Genomic DNA, 16,141 nt, shown 5'->3' on the forward strand with positions numbered 1-16,141 from the left:
CCCTGTTACCAAAGCCACGTAACCTCTAGTTGCTGAAGTCCAAAGAGCTCTGACTGGGGTGGCACAGGCACTGAGCATGAGGACTCTGGCCACACTTCCTCCTATCATGTTCACAGACCCAGCCAGGATCACTTCCCACCATGGTCCAGTTCCTGGCACTGCAAGAGGGGAAACCCCCTGGGAGTAAACAGCTGATTCCCAAAGATTTATAGGGATGGTGTAAGAATGGAACTTCCCTACCAGCTGGATCCCCTGGGGAAAGAACTGCCCCATGCATGAGTGATGAAGTCAATGAAATTACCTTTACTCCCTACATTAAGCTCCTCCTACTTTGGGACCCTGCAACTTCCTACTCCCTTCTGGCATCCGACTGGAGACGCCTAGCAGTTCCTCACCACCGTGTGTTGGGGAGGAGTCCTGGGGCCAGTCATTTGGTCACCAAACATTTAGAGGGCACTCACTCTGTGCCAGGCACTGTGCCAAACAGCTCTCTCTGGAGAAGATGGAAAATGCTTTGCAGAGAAAGTGACTATGAGCAAAACTTTGAAGGAAGAGCAAGATTTGGGGCAGGTATACTGTACAAAGGTAAGCCTTCCAGGTGGGGTCAACATAAAGCAAAGGTCAGGGAGTTCAAAGGAGCACGGCACACTCTAAGACTAGTGGCCAGTTAGCACTAGAGCGTGGTTAGACCCTCTGCCTCCCGGGTCAGACTGAGTGAGTTTTGAATACCAGCTCTGACATCTGCTAGTCGGGTGACTTTGGGTAAGGCCCTAAATATCTCTGGGTCTTAGTTTTCTTATCTGTAAAATGGGAATAATAATAGTATCCCCTTTAAAGACCTCATAGATGATTGTGACACTTAAGATCATTCGTGTAAAAGTACATATAGTAAGTGTTCAATAAATGTGGCCATATTATTGCTGCTGGAGGAATGTGGGGTGAGTGAGGTGGGGGACAGGGCATCAGAGAGGAAGCTAGAGGAGTGGGGAAATGGAGAAGACCCTTTAGGAACAAGGAAGAGAAGGCAATGGGGATTGACGTCACGGCTTACATCTTCTGAAATGAACCTAGCTACCTGCTGAGGGAGGTTTGCTGGAGAATAGAGGTTGGCCTGGGTGCTGGGGGGTGGGACAGGAGGCTGGGACAACGCCCAGATAAGAGATGCTAAGACCTGACTCAGATGGGGTAAGAGGAAGTAAGAGGAGAGGGCAGGTCCCAAGAGGAGGGGAGGGGAAGAGGGCTCCCTCCTGGCTCAAAAACAGCAGCCTCTCACATCCTTTGATTAGACTCATTCATTCATTCCACCATTATTCATTTATTCATTAATTCATTCCACAACTGGGTGTTTTTTTTTAGCACTTGAACCCTGGGCACATGAAGCTTACTTTCTAGGGAGTTTATATAGCTACTAGAGGCCCGATGCATGAAAATTCATGCACTGGAGAGGGGTCTCTCAGCCTGGCTTGCCCCCTCTCACAGTTTGGGAGCCATCAGGGATGGGAGGCGACCAAGTAGAATATAGGTGGTGAGGGTGGGAGTTTCATTGTAAAGGTCTTTAAATTTTGCTGTATGTTTGGAAATTTTCATAATAAAATGGAGAAAAGCATCCTTGATAACAATATGTAACAATCCTCTCTGTTATTATTACTTTAATCACACAAATAAAAATGAGTGTAGTTTAGAGGGACAGGGTAGGTGAGAAGAGGTCAATGGGGGGAAGTGAATATAGCCTACCTGGCATTGCTCAGTGGTTGAGCTTTGACCTATGAACCAGGAGGTCATGGTTGGAGCCTGGGTTGCAGGCTCGTTCCCCAGTGTGGGGTGTGCAAAAGGCAGCCTTTCAGTGATTCTCTCTCATCATTGATGTTTCTCTCTCTCCCTTCTTTTCTCTGAAATCAATAAAATATATTTTAAAAAATGAATATAGTCTAATTAAATTTTTTTTAAACAAATAGAGAAAAAGTCACCATATCTTTCTTCCACATTATAATGCTCCTTTCTTCTTCAGTGGCAGCCTCTAAGACATGACCCAGATGGGGTAAGATGTGGGCTGTGTAGTTTCCAGACATTTTTCTATGCACTTGTTGTAGGTGGGGTCAGACCAAACCTGGGTTCAACAACCTTGGTACTTGGATTCTGGGTAGGAAAGAATTAGAGCCCAGACCCAAACTATAAGAGAACAGTTGTTGGGTAAATTACAGAGGAAGAAAAAGTAAATCCTAGAAGGAATGGGCTTACGTAAGACATAGAGGTAGTGGAAGGGCCCTTGGAGCTGGGGGGAGGGGGAAGGCATGGGCCTGCTCATGGGAGGGAGAGCATACTCCATCCTAAAGGTTTTAAGAGTAGAGACTTTAGGGGAGGTCCCGGAAAAATATCTTAATAGAATATTCCGCAGTTTTCCCGGCGAGTCCTGGAAACCTTTCAGAGTTGTGGCCTCTACTGATTGGCCAGCATCAGGTAGGGGCTCATCATTCAATGCAGCTGGTCCTGCTGTCAGCCAAAGCCATGGTCTGTTTAGTTCAGTGTTCCCCAACCTTCTCTCATGATGAGAATCACCTGGTGGAGTTGTTAAAACACAGATTCCTGAATCCCAACTAAGAAGTGCTAAACTAGGATTTTTGGGAACATATAGGTAAAATTGTATACTTAACTAGTGCTCTAAGACAGATGTTATATACAGAGCACTAAGTTAGGTATGCAATTTTACCTATATGTTCTCAAAAATTCTAGTTTAGCACTTCTTAGTTGGGATTCAGGAATCTGTGTTTTAACAACTCCACCAGGTGATTCTCATCATGAGAGAAGTTTGGGAAACACTTTAGTTGCTTACCTGGGCCTGGAGCTGAAATACAACTGAAGCATAGATGTTATCTCTAGGAAGGAAAGGTCAGGGGGGCCAAGCCATGTGACTATCCATAAGCTAGGGGAGGAAAAGTCACCCTGGGGCAAGGTCCCACCCTACAGATGATTGTCTGTTGCTAGGCACCTGGTGCTTTCCACCCTGGGGACCTTCTGTACCGGCCCGTCATCCTTGCTCTGCTCGTGTCTGTCTTAACTGCCTAAACACGTTTATACACAAACCATTGGCCCGGTGCATGAAATTCATGCACATTAAAAGAGGATTAATTAGAGGAAATAATTTAATGCTGCTATTTGCCCTTTCTCCATAATAGAGGTGTCAGAGATAAAAGAAAATTAGTAAAATGTATATGAAAACCTTCCTCCTGTCAGAGTCTGGGGCGCACCACGGGACCCAGAGTCAAGTCCCTGCCCACCCAGATGCACCTCAAAATTGCCTGAGACCCAGACCCGGCCTGCCAGCCCCCCATTAAGCTAGATCCAGACCCAGCCAGTCCTACCCTCGTCAAGCCCTGCTGGGCAGGAGGCATAGCCTCAGATCCCCTGGCCCTATGCCATGACAGGGGCGTGGCCTGAGGTTGCCCAGCCCAGACCTGGGCAGGGGGCGTGCCTTGAGGTTATCCATCAGACCCCACCAGGTGAGGGACACAGCCTGAGATCCCCTGTCAAGACCTACTGGGTGAAAGGCATGGCCTGAGGTCCCCCAACAACCCCCACCAGGAGGGGGGGGGGTGCAGGGTCAGGCCCCCTCGTCAAGCCCTGCTGGGCAGGGGTGCAGCCTGAGTTCCCCTGACCCTGCACTGGGGGTGCACCTTGAGGTCCCCTGTCAAGCCCAACCAGGCAGGGGTCGCAGCCTCAGGTCCCCTAGCCTGATGCTGGGGTTGGAGGCGTGGCCTGAAGTCCCCTGTCAAGCTCCACCTGGTTGGGGGTGTGGCCTGAGGTCCCCTGACCTGAGGTCTCCTAGCCCAGCATCAGAATGGGAAGCGCACCTTGAGGTCCCCTGTCAAGCCCTGCTGGGTGGGGGGCATGGCCTCAGATCCTTTGTCCTGGCACTGGGGTGGGGTGCAGCCTGAGGTCCCCCAGTGTGATGCCAGGTCAGGGGGCAAAGCCTGAGGTCCCATGTTAAGCCCTGCCAGGTGGGGGACACGGCCTGAAGTCCTCTGTCAAACCCCACAGGGGTGGGAGAAGGTGTAGCCTCAGGTCCCTGCTGATTGTTCGTTAAGGTTCCTTAGGGAACTTGGCCTCAGTGGGTGCAGCCATTATGTGACAGAGTGATGGTCAATTAGCACATTCCCTCTTTATTAGATAGGGAATATCACATTATTTTAAAAAATGAATCTACCCTCTCTACTATTGTGCATGTAATCTTAGGGATCTCTCCCTGTCAATTCATGCACATCGCCTCAGTTTTAAATCGCTGAGTAAGTTATGTGCCTCCTCATTCAAGATGCAAGGCTCAGAGAGGAGGTCTTGTGCAAGAAGGGACAGTAACTTAGAACTGCTGAGTGGAGAACCCATTCTCTTAGCACCCAGGCCTGGGCACACTCTGCAGGAGCTTGGACAACTCTGAATGGGGGTGTGGCTGAGGACCAGGCCTTTTTATTTCGGCGGGGGGCGGGGGGGGGGAATGCCAGAGGGTGGGCAGGTCCCTTCCCCGTTACTCCTCCCCCACCTGCCTGGGGTCCAGCGCACCAGGACCCAAGAGGAAGTCCTCTAAGCGCTTCCTCTTTTCTTGGCCTCTGGGGACACTGGGGGAGGGGAGGAGTTGTGAAACTGAGTCCTTTCCTCCCCCTCCCCCCCCCCTGCCCGGGAGGGGGGACCTGTCAGCTGGAGATGGCCACGCAGCTGGGGTCAGAAAAACAACTTCGTTAGCATCCCCAGAATCCCCATCTCTGCCCTGTGCCACCAAACCCCTGAGCTGGACGTTAACTGCCTTTAGGATGGCAAATCTCCCAGGTCACCGAAATGAGAAAACTCCACCCCTCATCAGCTGGTGCGGCCATCGCCAGCCTCATCTTCCTCCTGTCTGTGCCCCGGCTTCAGGCACCAGCCACACAGAAGTGTTTATGGTTCATCAGACAAGCCAGGCTGATCCTTCCTCAAGACTTTGTTAAGCTGTCCCTTCTATTTGGAATGCCTTTTGCCATGATCTTCTACCAGCATCCTTTAAACCTCAATGGATCACCTCTTTCAAGAAGTCCTCCTTGATGCCCTCCAGGCTGGGCCAGTGTCCCTCCTACATGGTCCTAGGCCTCTCTCTACCACAGCATTTCTCACTCTGTATCTAAGTTATTGGTTTAAGTTTTTGTCTCCTTAATTGGATTGGATGTTGCTTGAAGGCCAAGACTATCTTGTTCATTGTGTGTGTTTGTGTGTGTGTGTGTGTGTGTGTGTGTGTGTGCTCCCTAGCAGAGATGCACATAGTAAGTTCTCAATAAATATTAATAGAATGAATCAAAGAATGAATGGCTTGGCTCTCAGTGCTATCATTCATAAACCGTGGGCTTCAGTTTCTTCTTCATCTATAGAATGAGCAGGTGAATAGCACCTGCATAGAACTTGAAAAATGTAGAATAGAGAGATAATAAGCAGATTAATGAATACAGTGCCTGGTGGTGACAAGTTCTCTGGAGAAAAATAAGGCAGGAGGAAGGGGCAGAGAAGATGGAGGAGGGAGGGGCTTTTGAAGAAGCGGGTTAGGGTGGAGGACCTGCTGGGGCTGTTGGGAGTGTTTCAGGGGCTCGTCTCCTCAGATTGTCAGTTGCCTCTTGGAAAACGAGGGCAGTGGTGACCTCCTGTCTGGGAGGGGGTAGCTGTGAAATGAGCACTGGCTACTTTGCAAACAAAAGGGGAAATATCTGAGCCCTGAAGATCGTGGCCCTCTTCCCTATCCCCCATCCTGTTTTGAATATAGAATAATCATCAGTCGTCCCTCTGAACTTGAAATATGAAATGCAAATGCCCCTGAAAATAGGAAAATATAATTTTGAAAGAGCCAGCCTCTGGTCCCCTGTGAAGTGAAGTCTGCATTGTTTCTTCGCTCCTGCCCCCCTTCCAGGGCTGAACCCTGGGTCATGTCCTCACTCTCTCCTCCTCAACGTCCAGAACACACTCACTGAGTTTGTGTCGTCATTGCAAGCATAGCCTTTGGAGACTCACTGGGAACTCAAAGTCATGGGTTTGGTTCCCAGCTCTACTGCGTGCTGTCTGTGTGACCTTGGGCAAGTATCTTTACCTCTCTAAGCTATCCATTTGTAGTGACTCCTTTCTCAAAGAGATTAAATGCATTGATGTGAGGGCACAATAATAAGAGCTTTTCATGCAATAGTTCAGTGACCTGGTGAGGAATTTTCACTTTGCACATGAGAAAAAAAAGTCACAGTCCAACCTCGATGCCTTTGCTTCCATGGTTCCTCCCACCCCTGCACCCCTGTCCAGTGCACACCCAGAATATTTCTTGACTCCTTTCACCCTCTAAACACCCTACAATTCTATCTTGTCCATGAAGTTTCTGATTTAAAAAAATATATATTTTTATTGATTTCAGAGAGGAAGGGAGAGGGAGAGATAGAAACATCAACGATGAGAATTATTGATCAGCCGCCTTCTGCATGCCCCACACTGGGGATCAAGCCTTTAACACAGCCATATGCCGGTGACCTGGTTCATAGGTTGATGCTCTAACACTGAGCCATGCCAGCCAGCTCTGATTTTTTTAAAAACTGACTTTATTTTTGAATAGTTAATATATCCAGGTGGCTCAAAGTTCAAGAGTACAAAGGGTGTACTAGGACCAATCAGCCTCCCTCCCTCCTCTGTCATCCTGCTACACAGTTCCGCTCCACTGGGGCCGCGTCAGGGGAGACCACTCTGTGTGCCCCTCCTGATTCACACCAGGCTGTGCTGGTGAATTCCCACACGTGTTTGTGCTCTTGTTCTATGCAAATAGTAAGATACACTAGAAGCTATTGTACACCCTGACCCACCTCCACTTACCAACTTGTTCCCTATAGGGAGTTCCTTCATTCTTTTTAAGAAAACATTTTTATTGAATTATAATTCATATGGCATACATTCATCATTTCAAATGTACAATTCAGTGATTTGCAATAGATTCACAGAGTTGTGCAATATACCCACTACCTCTGCTTTGCTTTTCTTATAATACTCATCATCCTTGGGTGTAAGATGCTAGTTGATTCTCACAATGACTCATTGAGGTAAATACTATCATTATTCCCATTTGACAGATGAGGAAACTGAGGTCAGAGAGGTGCAATATCACTCAGTTGCAATATAGTGGTAGTTTGAACGCTAATCTGACTCCAAAGAGACAGCATTTAGCACCACCTCTTGTGATCAGCTTTATTCCCCACGACAATGAATGAATGAATGAATGAATGAATAGACAAATGTTTGCCACCTCAAATACTGGTAAGGCAGTGTTTTAGGATAAAATTTGTAATTGTATAAATATTCTTTGATGCTAACATATGGTGGTCATTACCCAGGGGTATACATTTGCCAAAACATATCAAGCTGAATACTTATAATGGTGTGTGTTGTTTATAAAAACATTCCAGAGTCCGTTGTTAAGAACGTTGGGAACATGTACAAGGATTTCTATCGCAGCATTACTTTAATAGGAAAAATCAATGGGCAGGGGGCCGGGGGGAGTTGGCTGTTAACAGGAGAATGTTCCCACTATGAACATTCACTATGTCATTATCACAATGACAAACTTATGGGAAAAGACACAGCTGATGCTGGGGATGACCCCCTTATGTCCCCGGAACCTGCATCTCTCTTCCTGCCAGCCGACTCCCCGCCCCCTCAGTGTCCAAAGTCCTCTGAACTGCCGGAAGCCCGCCAGAATGAATCAGGGCGGTTCCTGCAGGCGAGGAACTTTGCATGGCCTTTGTCTAGCCGGGGTCCTGTGCCAGAACCCGAGGGCCTGGAAGGCTTGGGAATGGGTGAGGAGATGGGATTGGAATTGGGGAGGAGGGGGAGAGGGGAATGATCAGACTGCTGGGGGAAGGGGAGACTAGAATCCTGTCAGGGTCGGGTTAGAATCTGGGATTCCTGGAGAACAGAGCTGGAATCTTCCAACGGGCTGGGTTAGAATCCTGAGGGGCGGATTCAAATCCCTTGGAGCGAGGTGGGGATCAGTTAGGAGCGGGTAGAGAATTCTGGGGTTAGGGTTATAAATCTTTTTCTTCTAATATATTTTTATTGATTTCCTAGAGGAAGGGAGAGGGAAAGAGAGAAATTGAAACTTCAATGATGAAATGCCCTAGCTCTGTGGTCGGCAAACTGCAGCTCGCGAGCCACATGCGGCTCTTTGGCCCCTTGAGTGTGGCTCTTCCACAAAATACCATGGCCTGGGCGAGTCTATTTTGAAGAAATGGCGTTAGAAGAAGTTGAAGTTTAAAAAATTTGGCTCTCAAAAAAATTTCAATCGTACTGTTGATATTTGGCTCTGTTGACTAATGAGTTTGCCGACCACTGCCCTAGCTGGTATGGCTCAGTGGATAGAGCATCGGCTTATGGACTGAAGGGTCCCAGGTTCCATTCCAGCCAAGGGCACATGCCCGGGTTGTGGGCTCGATCCCCAGGAGGGTGCGTGTCGGAGGCAGCCGATCAATGATCCATCTCTCCCTCTCCCTTCCTCTCGGAAATCAACATATACAGTATATATAAAACATCAATGGGCTGCCTGCTACCTCCCCACAACTGGGAACCGAGCCCGCAAACCGGGCTTGTGTCCAGACCAGGAATCGAAACCCTGACCTTCTGGTTCATCGGTTGACACTTCGAGTGGGATTCAAAATCATAGGGGGCAGAGCTAGGGTTTTGGGGTGCAGAGACGGGGTTGGGTGTTGGGGTTCTTGGGGACGGGTTGACATCCTGGAGATGGGTTTAAAATCTTTGGGGACAAGGTTAGCGGGTCGGGAGGCGGAAATAGACTCATTAGGAGAGGGGTTAGGATCTTTGGGGGAGGGAGATGGGCTCAGGATCTTTGGGGGAGAGGTAAGAACCCTTGGGGGCGGGGTTGTTATCCTCCAGGGCCTAGGGTAGACTCCTGGGGGGTAGGGTTAGAAACCTAGGGTGGATGGGGTTAAATCCTTGGGCGGCCAGATTCGGGTCCTGGAGGTGGGGTGGAGATTAGCATCCCGGGGCGGGGTTAGGACCTTCGGGGCGGGGTTAGGAGATTCGGGGCGGGGTTAGGAGATTCGGGGCGGGGTTAGCATCGCTCCAGTGCGGCTGGCTCGCCCAGATGGCCTGTGGGCGCCTCGGTGTCCCTGGTTCTAGCCCCGGCGGACCGCCCGGGCCCAGAGGCTAGTGGCGGGCCCGGACAGTTCGGATCCAGAGGAGCTCCCGAGGGCCGCCCTCCCGCTCCCCAAAGTCCGCCGCTTCCCTCCTGGCCCCCGGAGGCTGCGGAGCTGGGGGGGCGCTCGAGCTGTGAGGACCCGGGCTGCCCGCGGGAGGAGGAGCGGGCGCCCAGGTGAGTGCGCGGCGGGGGTCGGGGGCTGGGGACCCCAGGGAGGCGGCCTGAGGGTCCGGGGCTGCGGAGGGAGCGGGTGGGGGCTGGCAGGCTCTGTGCAGCGGGAGGGAGGGCCGTCCGGGAGCCGCGGACGGGCCGTGGGACGAGGGCAGACCGGGCAGCGGGCACCCAGGTGAGGGGGGCAGGCTCAGGGCCACCCCGGGAAAGGTGGACGAGGGGCGCTCGGGCCGCCCAGCGCCTTTATGCTGGAGCTGCCACTTCTCTTGGCCGTCCAGGTTCCCCTTCTGCAAAAGAAAAAACTTAAAAAACGAGAAGGAGGGAACGGGCTCAGCGAAGCCCGGGCCGGGAGCCCTCACGGTTCCCACTGGGGGTGGGTGACGGTCACGGAGGGTGGGCAGCGGTCGTGGGGAATGGGGACCGCTGGGCAGAGGCGTGACGTGCCAGCCACACCCAGGCGGAGTGCAGCTGGGAGCCCTCACTGCACCCTCCTTCTCCTCCTCCTCCTCCTCTCACCTCTCCCCCCCCCTCCTCCTGGGTGCTCCTCTCCTCCTCTACCTCCTCCTCCTCCTCTTCCCCCTCCCCCACCCCTTCCCCTCTCCTCCTCCTTTTTCTCCTTCTTCTCCGCCTCTCCTCATCTTCCTCCTCCCACCTCTCTCCCCTCCACCCCTCTTCCTCCTCCTCCCCCCCCTCCACCTCCTCCTCCTGGGTCCTCCTCCTGGCCATCCTCCTCCTTCTCCTCCTCCTCCCCTCCCCCTCTCCCTCCTCCTCCTGGGTCCTCCTTCTCCTCCCCCCCTCCACCTCCTCCTCCTGGGTCCTCCTCCTCCTCCTGGGTCCTCCTCCTGGTCATCCTCCTCCTTTTCCTCCTCCCTTCCCCCTCTCCCTCCTCCTCCTGGGTCCTCCTCCTCCTCCTCCCCTCCTCCTTCTCCTCCTCATCGTCCTCTTTTTCTCCTCTTCTTCTTCTTCCTCCTCCTCCCCCTCCCCCTCCCCCTTCCCCTCTCCTTCTCCTTTTTCTCCTTCTCCCTCTCCTCTCCTCCTCTTCCTCCTCCCACCTCTCTCCCCCCCCTCCTTCTTCCCCCTCCTCCACCTCCTCCTCCTGGGTCTTCCTCCTCCTCCTCCCCTCCTCCTTCTCCTCCTTATCCTCTTCTTTTTCTCCTCTTCTTCTTCCTCCTCCTCCCCTCCTCTCCTCCTCCTCCCCTCATCTCATCCTTCTCCTCCTCCCTCTCCCTCCTCCTCCTCCTCCTCCTCCTCCTCCTCCTCCTCCTCCTCCTCCTCTGTTGGGCCCTGATCCCTCCCAGGTCTCGGTCAAACCCCAAAACCTCATGGACTGACCGCAAGGTGCCTGCCCCTACACTTTCCTCACTCTTATCTCCGAATTCCAGTTTCTTCATCTGTCAAATGGGGCTGTTCATCCTCTCTCCCGAGGCTGCAGTGAGCTGGCTGTGCCAGGCCCACAGGTGAATCCAGTTTAGCGTCCTGGTTAAGGAAGCGGCGCGGGGAGCCACCTGCCAGGGGACTTGGGGCTGGGATATGGCCTTCCAGTGCCTCCGTTTCCAGAACTGTAGGATGGGGGTAATAACAATGGCTCCTGCCAGGGTTGTTTTCATTGATTTGAGAGAGAGAGAGAGGAGGGAGAGAGAGAGGAGGGAGGGAGAGAGAGAGGAGGGAGAGGAGAGAAACATCGGCTGCCTGCCTCCTGCAAGTCCCTCGCCGGGGACCCAGCCTGCAATGCAGGCACGCGCTCTGACTGGGAATCAAGCGCCGGCCTCGGGGTGGATGGGGCAAGGCCCAGCCCGCAGCTAGGGCTAACAGGGCTGTTGTGGAGATTAGACTGAGTCCCTGAAGGAAAGCTCTTCAAGCACCGCCTGCCAGGTTTATATGCTTGAAACATGCTAATTGCTGTCGCAGCTCTTACGGCCAAGCCTGTGGTCCTCAGCGCGAGGGGCACACCAGCATCTCCTGGAAGGCTGGCCAGAACACACTTCTGGGTCTGACCCCAGAGTTTCTGACTCAGTAGTTACGGAGCAGAACCCCGAGAATTTGCATTTCTAGTAAGTTCCTGGGGAAGCTGAGGCTGCTGGTCCAGGGACCACGCTGTGAGAACCACAGACAGAGGCCTCCATAAATATCAGTTCCCTATCGCGTGGCTTTCTCCTCGCCGATCGTTTGTGGGGGCTGGGAGGGTAGAATACAGACAAGGTGAAAAGAATAATGTATTAACTATCCCAGCGACCCACCACCTGGAATTAACAAATGTTAGCATCTTGCCATGTTTGTTTCAGATTAAATATGAAATAAGAGGTAAAATGGAAGCCTCTCCACCTTGGATCCCCTCTCCCTCCCTAGAGGACTGTCGGGAATTTCAGTCCTTCCAGCCTGTGCCTTTATAAATGTACTGCATGTAATGGATTCACATACAGTACATAGAATTGTTTTGTGTAGTTTAAAGATCTACATAAATGCCATCTAACTGTTAGATTCTTCTGCAACTTCCCCCCCACACACACACTTCTTTAAAAAAAAAAAAAAAAATATATATATATATATATATATATATATATATATATATATATATATTTCTTTATTGATTTCAGAGAGGAAGGGAGAGGGAGAGAGAGAGCAAAACATCAATGATGAGAAAGAATCATTGATTGGCTGCCTCCAGCACATCCCCCACTAGGGACCAAGCCCACAACCCAGGCATGCGCCCTCGGCCAGAATTGAACCCGGGTCTCCTCAGTCCGCAGGCCAGCGCTCTACCCACTGAGCCAAACCAACCAGGGCCACACACACACTTCTTATCATTAAGTGATCAGGGGCTGGCCAGGACGAGAAAGAGAGGTCCAGGTCATTCTAAGTGGAGTCCGTGCGGGTGGCCACCTCCCCTGTTTCTCACTCCCCGCTGAGGGACAGGCAGGTGGTGGCAGGTGTTCACCGCAGCAAACAGCGCTGTGGGGACCAGCCTGGAGGTGTGGCCTCGGGCTCCTGGGCAGCTGTTTCTTAGGGAAAATGCCAAGACCCTGGGTGGCTCCCCGGAAGGCGCACCTCTAGCCCTCTCCTTTTGTGGGAGAGGAGGATTGAGGCCTGGAGGGGTCACCCAGGGAGTCTGGGGCAGAGGAGAGAGAAGACTCTAGCTCTGCTGACCTCCCTGCTCTCTCTAGGCCCAGGGCCACTGTCCCTAGTCCCCTGTGCTCAGCTGCAGGAGAGCAAAGATCTTCATCTGCCTCTTTCATTGTTCTGACGCTTAGTAGACTATGGGTGCATACTTAAAAAAAATTTTTTTTGAATAATAAGCGTTTTAGTTTATTTTTATATAGTCTTCTTTCCTGTGCACTTTCTATTTAACGTAGTTAGTAAAATGCTGCATATACAATGTTTATCATACTTATTCACTTAGCATTGCATTGTAAGCATTTTTTCCATGTCATTAAAATACCCTTGAATTTTTTAAGGCTGCATAATATTTCACGGTTTGGATGTACCATATTTTGTTTAACCATCCTAGCAAAGCACTTTTACGTAGTAATATTTTTAGGCGAAATTTACATAGCATTATAAAATTAACCATTTTACAGTGAATAGAACAGTGGCACTTAGTACATTCACAGTGTTGTGCAAGCACTGTCTCTATGGAGTTCCAGAACATCTTCAGCCCCCAAAAGGAGACACCATTCCCAGTAAGCAGTTATTCCATGCCTTCCGCTCCCAGCTATCGGCAACCACCAACCTGCTGTTGCTACCTATGGATTACTTTCTCTTGGGCACTTCATAAGCGGGATTATACAAATGTGATCTTTGGTGTCTGGCTTCTTTCACTTAGTAGAATGTTTCAAAGGTCAACCATACCATAGCGTGTGTCAGTATTTCATTCCACTTTATGGTTGAATAATGCTTCATTGTATGTGTACACCACATTTTGTTTACCCACTCATCTGCAGATGGAAATTTGCATGTTTTCGCCTTTTGGCTAGTGTGAAAAATGCTGTGAGCACTCTTTCAGTTCTCATGGGTAGATACCTAGCACTGGAATTGCTGGGTCATGTGGCAATTCTGTGTTTAACTTTCTGAGGAATCTCCAAATTGCTTTCCACCGTTTTACAGTCCCATCAGCAATGTACAAGAGTTCCAATGTCTCCACATCCTCACCAACACTCACTATTTTCCTCTTAAAAATATTATTATTATTTTATTGATTTCAGAGACAGGGAAGGGGAGAGAGAGAGACAGATAGAAACATCAATAATGAGAGAGTCATCCCCTACTGGGGATCAAGCTCACAACCTAGACATGTGCCTTGACCAGGAATCAAACCACAACCTCCTGGTTCATAGGTCGGCACTCAGCCACTGAGCCACACCAGCTGGGCTAAAACTATCTCAGTGATTATAGGCACCTAGTGACAAAATGGCAGAGAAGCATGCAGACTGGGGCCTGGTCCCAGGAACGCTTAGTCTTCCAGGCTGCTGTCTGGGGTCCTTACCCCAGAGATAGGGGAGAAGGTCATTTGCATTCAGGGGACTGACCAGGGCTTGGACTGTAAACTCTTCTAGAAATTGAGTCCCACCGGGGCACAGACATGTTGTCTCCTGAACCACTGTATCTTTAACACCCGACACCTGGCACATAGTAGGGCCTCAAAAAGATTGAACACAGGAATGTTAACAACCTCTCCCCTTCCTTGACTGAGATGTCTCAGCACACAGGCATGTTTTAGTTGGTCCTACACAATGATTCTTTTTAATTCGTTGCTAACATTTAAAGGTGAGACAGCCCACATAAAGGCTTTCTGTCTTCTCTTGAAAACCTGGGAGAATTATCAGTCCTGAGACTATGGCCTCTGTCTCCATGCTGCTCTGCCATTCTCTCAGGACAGCATTGGTGAGGCTGAGGAGGGACTGCCCTGTACACTGCCCTGAGCTGTCCAGTGGGCACCACCCTTGCCTGGGGTGCTTTCCTCATGTAGCCCTGTGGGCTCCCACACCCATTTGAATTTTCAAGCTCTGCCCTCCAATCATGCCAGGGCATCCCTTTCTATAGAAAAGTCATGTCAGGCCCAGAGAGGGTCAGTGAGTTTCCCAAAGCCACACAGCAAATACATGGTACAATCTCTCTTAGGCATCTTTCTCAACAAACCCCCACAGCACTTTGATCTTTACCCCATTTCTACAGTGTTCTCTACCCCAGGAGTGGAGGTTCCGGTATTCTTTCAGAGGCTTGGGGGTTGAGGCAGGAGAGCCCTTGCTTGGATGTAAAATGCGCCCTTTTTCTTGGCCAGTGTCCATGGCCACCCATGCTGCACCCTCAGGATGACTCTTGCTCCCCTAATTCTGCCCTGAGACACCTGCCTGAGCTCCCACCAGCAGGCTTAGGCCCAGGAGACCTAGGGGCAGCCCAGAGAATAGGAGAGAGACCCTCCCTCATCACCACCAGAAAAATGAAGCACAGGAGACAGAGCACAGGCGACTTGAGTCTGATGCCTCCCTTGCCTCATTCGAGTTGTGATGCATCAGACACATTCCTTCCCTCTCTGAGTCTCAGCTCTCTCACCTGCAGAGCGGGACTAGAAGGGCCTCACGATTCACGCAGCACAGTTCTTGACGTGAACACACAAAAACCATGCTCCACATTTCCCAAGGCCATACATGTCTGAGCTTGAGGTTCCCCAGAAGCACACCCTAGAAAAGACTTCAAATGCAGTCCCTAGTCAACTTGGGAACTGACACTATTAGAAAACCCGAGTAGGGGAGTGGGGAGGCGAGACAGAGAGAGAAGGCAGCCCTAGAGGTCTGAGCAGGACTCTCCCCTGCAGGCACCGGGAGCTCTGGGAGGCCGTGAGCACACTCACACGGTGAGGGAACAGCTCTTCACAGCCCCTGGCTGAGGGCTCCTCCTGGGGCTGGGCTGATATTTCTCTAGCATTTCAGCTTGCCAGGCTCATGGGCAGAGCGGGTACCAGTGGCCACAGAGAAACCACATGGGCAAAGAGATGTGGGCACTGGCAGTTGGAAATCCAGTTACAGTGGCCTGAAATGGTAAAGGGCAGAGAGAGGGGTGGGCTTCCGTACAGGGTATGCCAGTGCAGAGGGAGAGGCTACCGGAGCGGGGCGGGGCAGCCGTGGAGGGCGCTTTCAGGGGAGAGTCCGAGGGAGCCTTAGATTTATCTGTAATGTCTTCATTTTTAACAAGGATGATGTACTGTTTTACTAGGTGATGAAAACTCATTTTAAAAACCACGCACACCCTCCAAACAATAAAGGAAATGGAGGCTTTATTACTTTCCAACTATTAAAAAGTAATTAAGGCCTGGCTGGTGTTGCTCAGTGGTTGAGCATCAACCTATGAACCGGAGGTCCCAGTTCGATTCCCGGTCAGGGCACATGTCTGGATTGTGGGCTCGATCCCTGGTGCGGGGCATGCAGGAGGCAGCCAATCGATGATTCTCTCTCATCATTGATGTTTCTATCTCTCTCTCTCTCTCTCCCTTCTTCTCTGAAACCAATAAAAATATTGGGTCGGGAGAAGTAACTGTAAAAGGGTCAGAGCATGAGTTACTGTGGCTTTGAGGTTTCCATTTGTGGAGGACAGATTGGGGGGGCAGCTGAGCTTGGAGCACAGTGGGAGGTTAGAGTGAAAAGAAGTGGCCACCACGTCTTGTCCGAAGGGACCACCTCCACTCAGATTCAGTCAGGGGTTCCTCTCAGAGCTGTTCTCAGTGTAAACACACACTCATCACTGTTGGTGAGGCAGGGACACTGGGGCACCCAGGAAGGTAAAAGGAGA

General features: G+C 51.0%; 1 protein-coding gene across 2 annotated transcripts in view; it reads left to right on the plus strand.

The window, feature by feature from the left end:
- Positions 1-212: 212 nt before the first annotated feature.
- The window catches only part of HCK (HCK proto-oncogene, Src family tyrosine kinase), a 51,632-nt gene continuing 35,703 nt past the window's right edge, over positions 213-16,141 (plus strand). The window contains exon 1 of one of the 2 annotated variants that reach the window (XM_084887907.1): positions 213-585. The gene's annotated coding sequence lies outside the window, so the exon portion shown is untranslated. Of the gene's footprint in view, positions 586-9,089; positions 9,365-16,141 lie in introns of those variants that run through there. The other variant, XM_084887906.1, reaches the window with a different exon arrangement.

This window comes from Pipistrellus hanaki, assembly GCF_964339955.1.
Source record: "Pipistrellus hanaki genome assembly, chromosome: 6".
Taxonomy (NCBI): domain Eukaryota; kingdom Metazoa; phylum Chordata; class Mammalia; order Chiroptera; family Vespertilionidae; genus Pipistrellus; species Pipistrellus hanaki.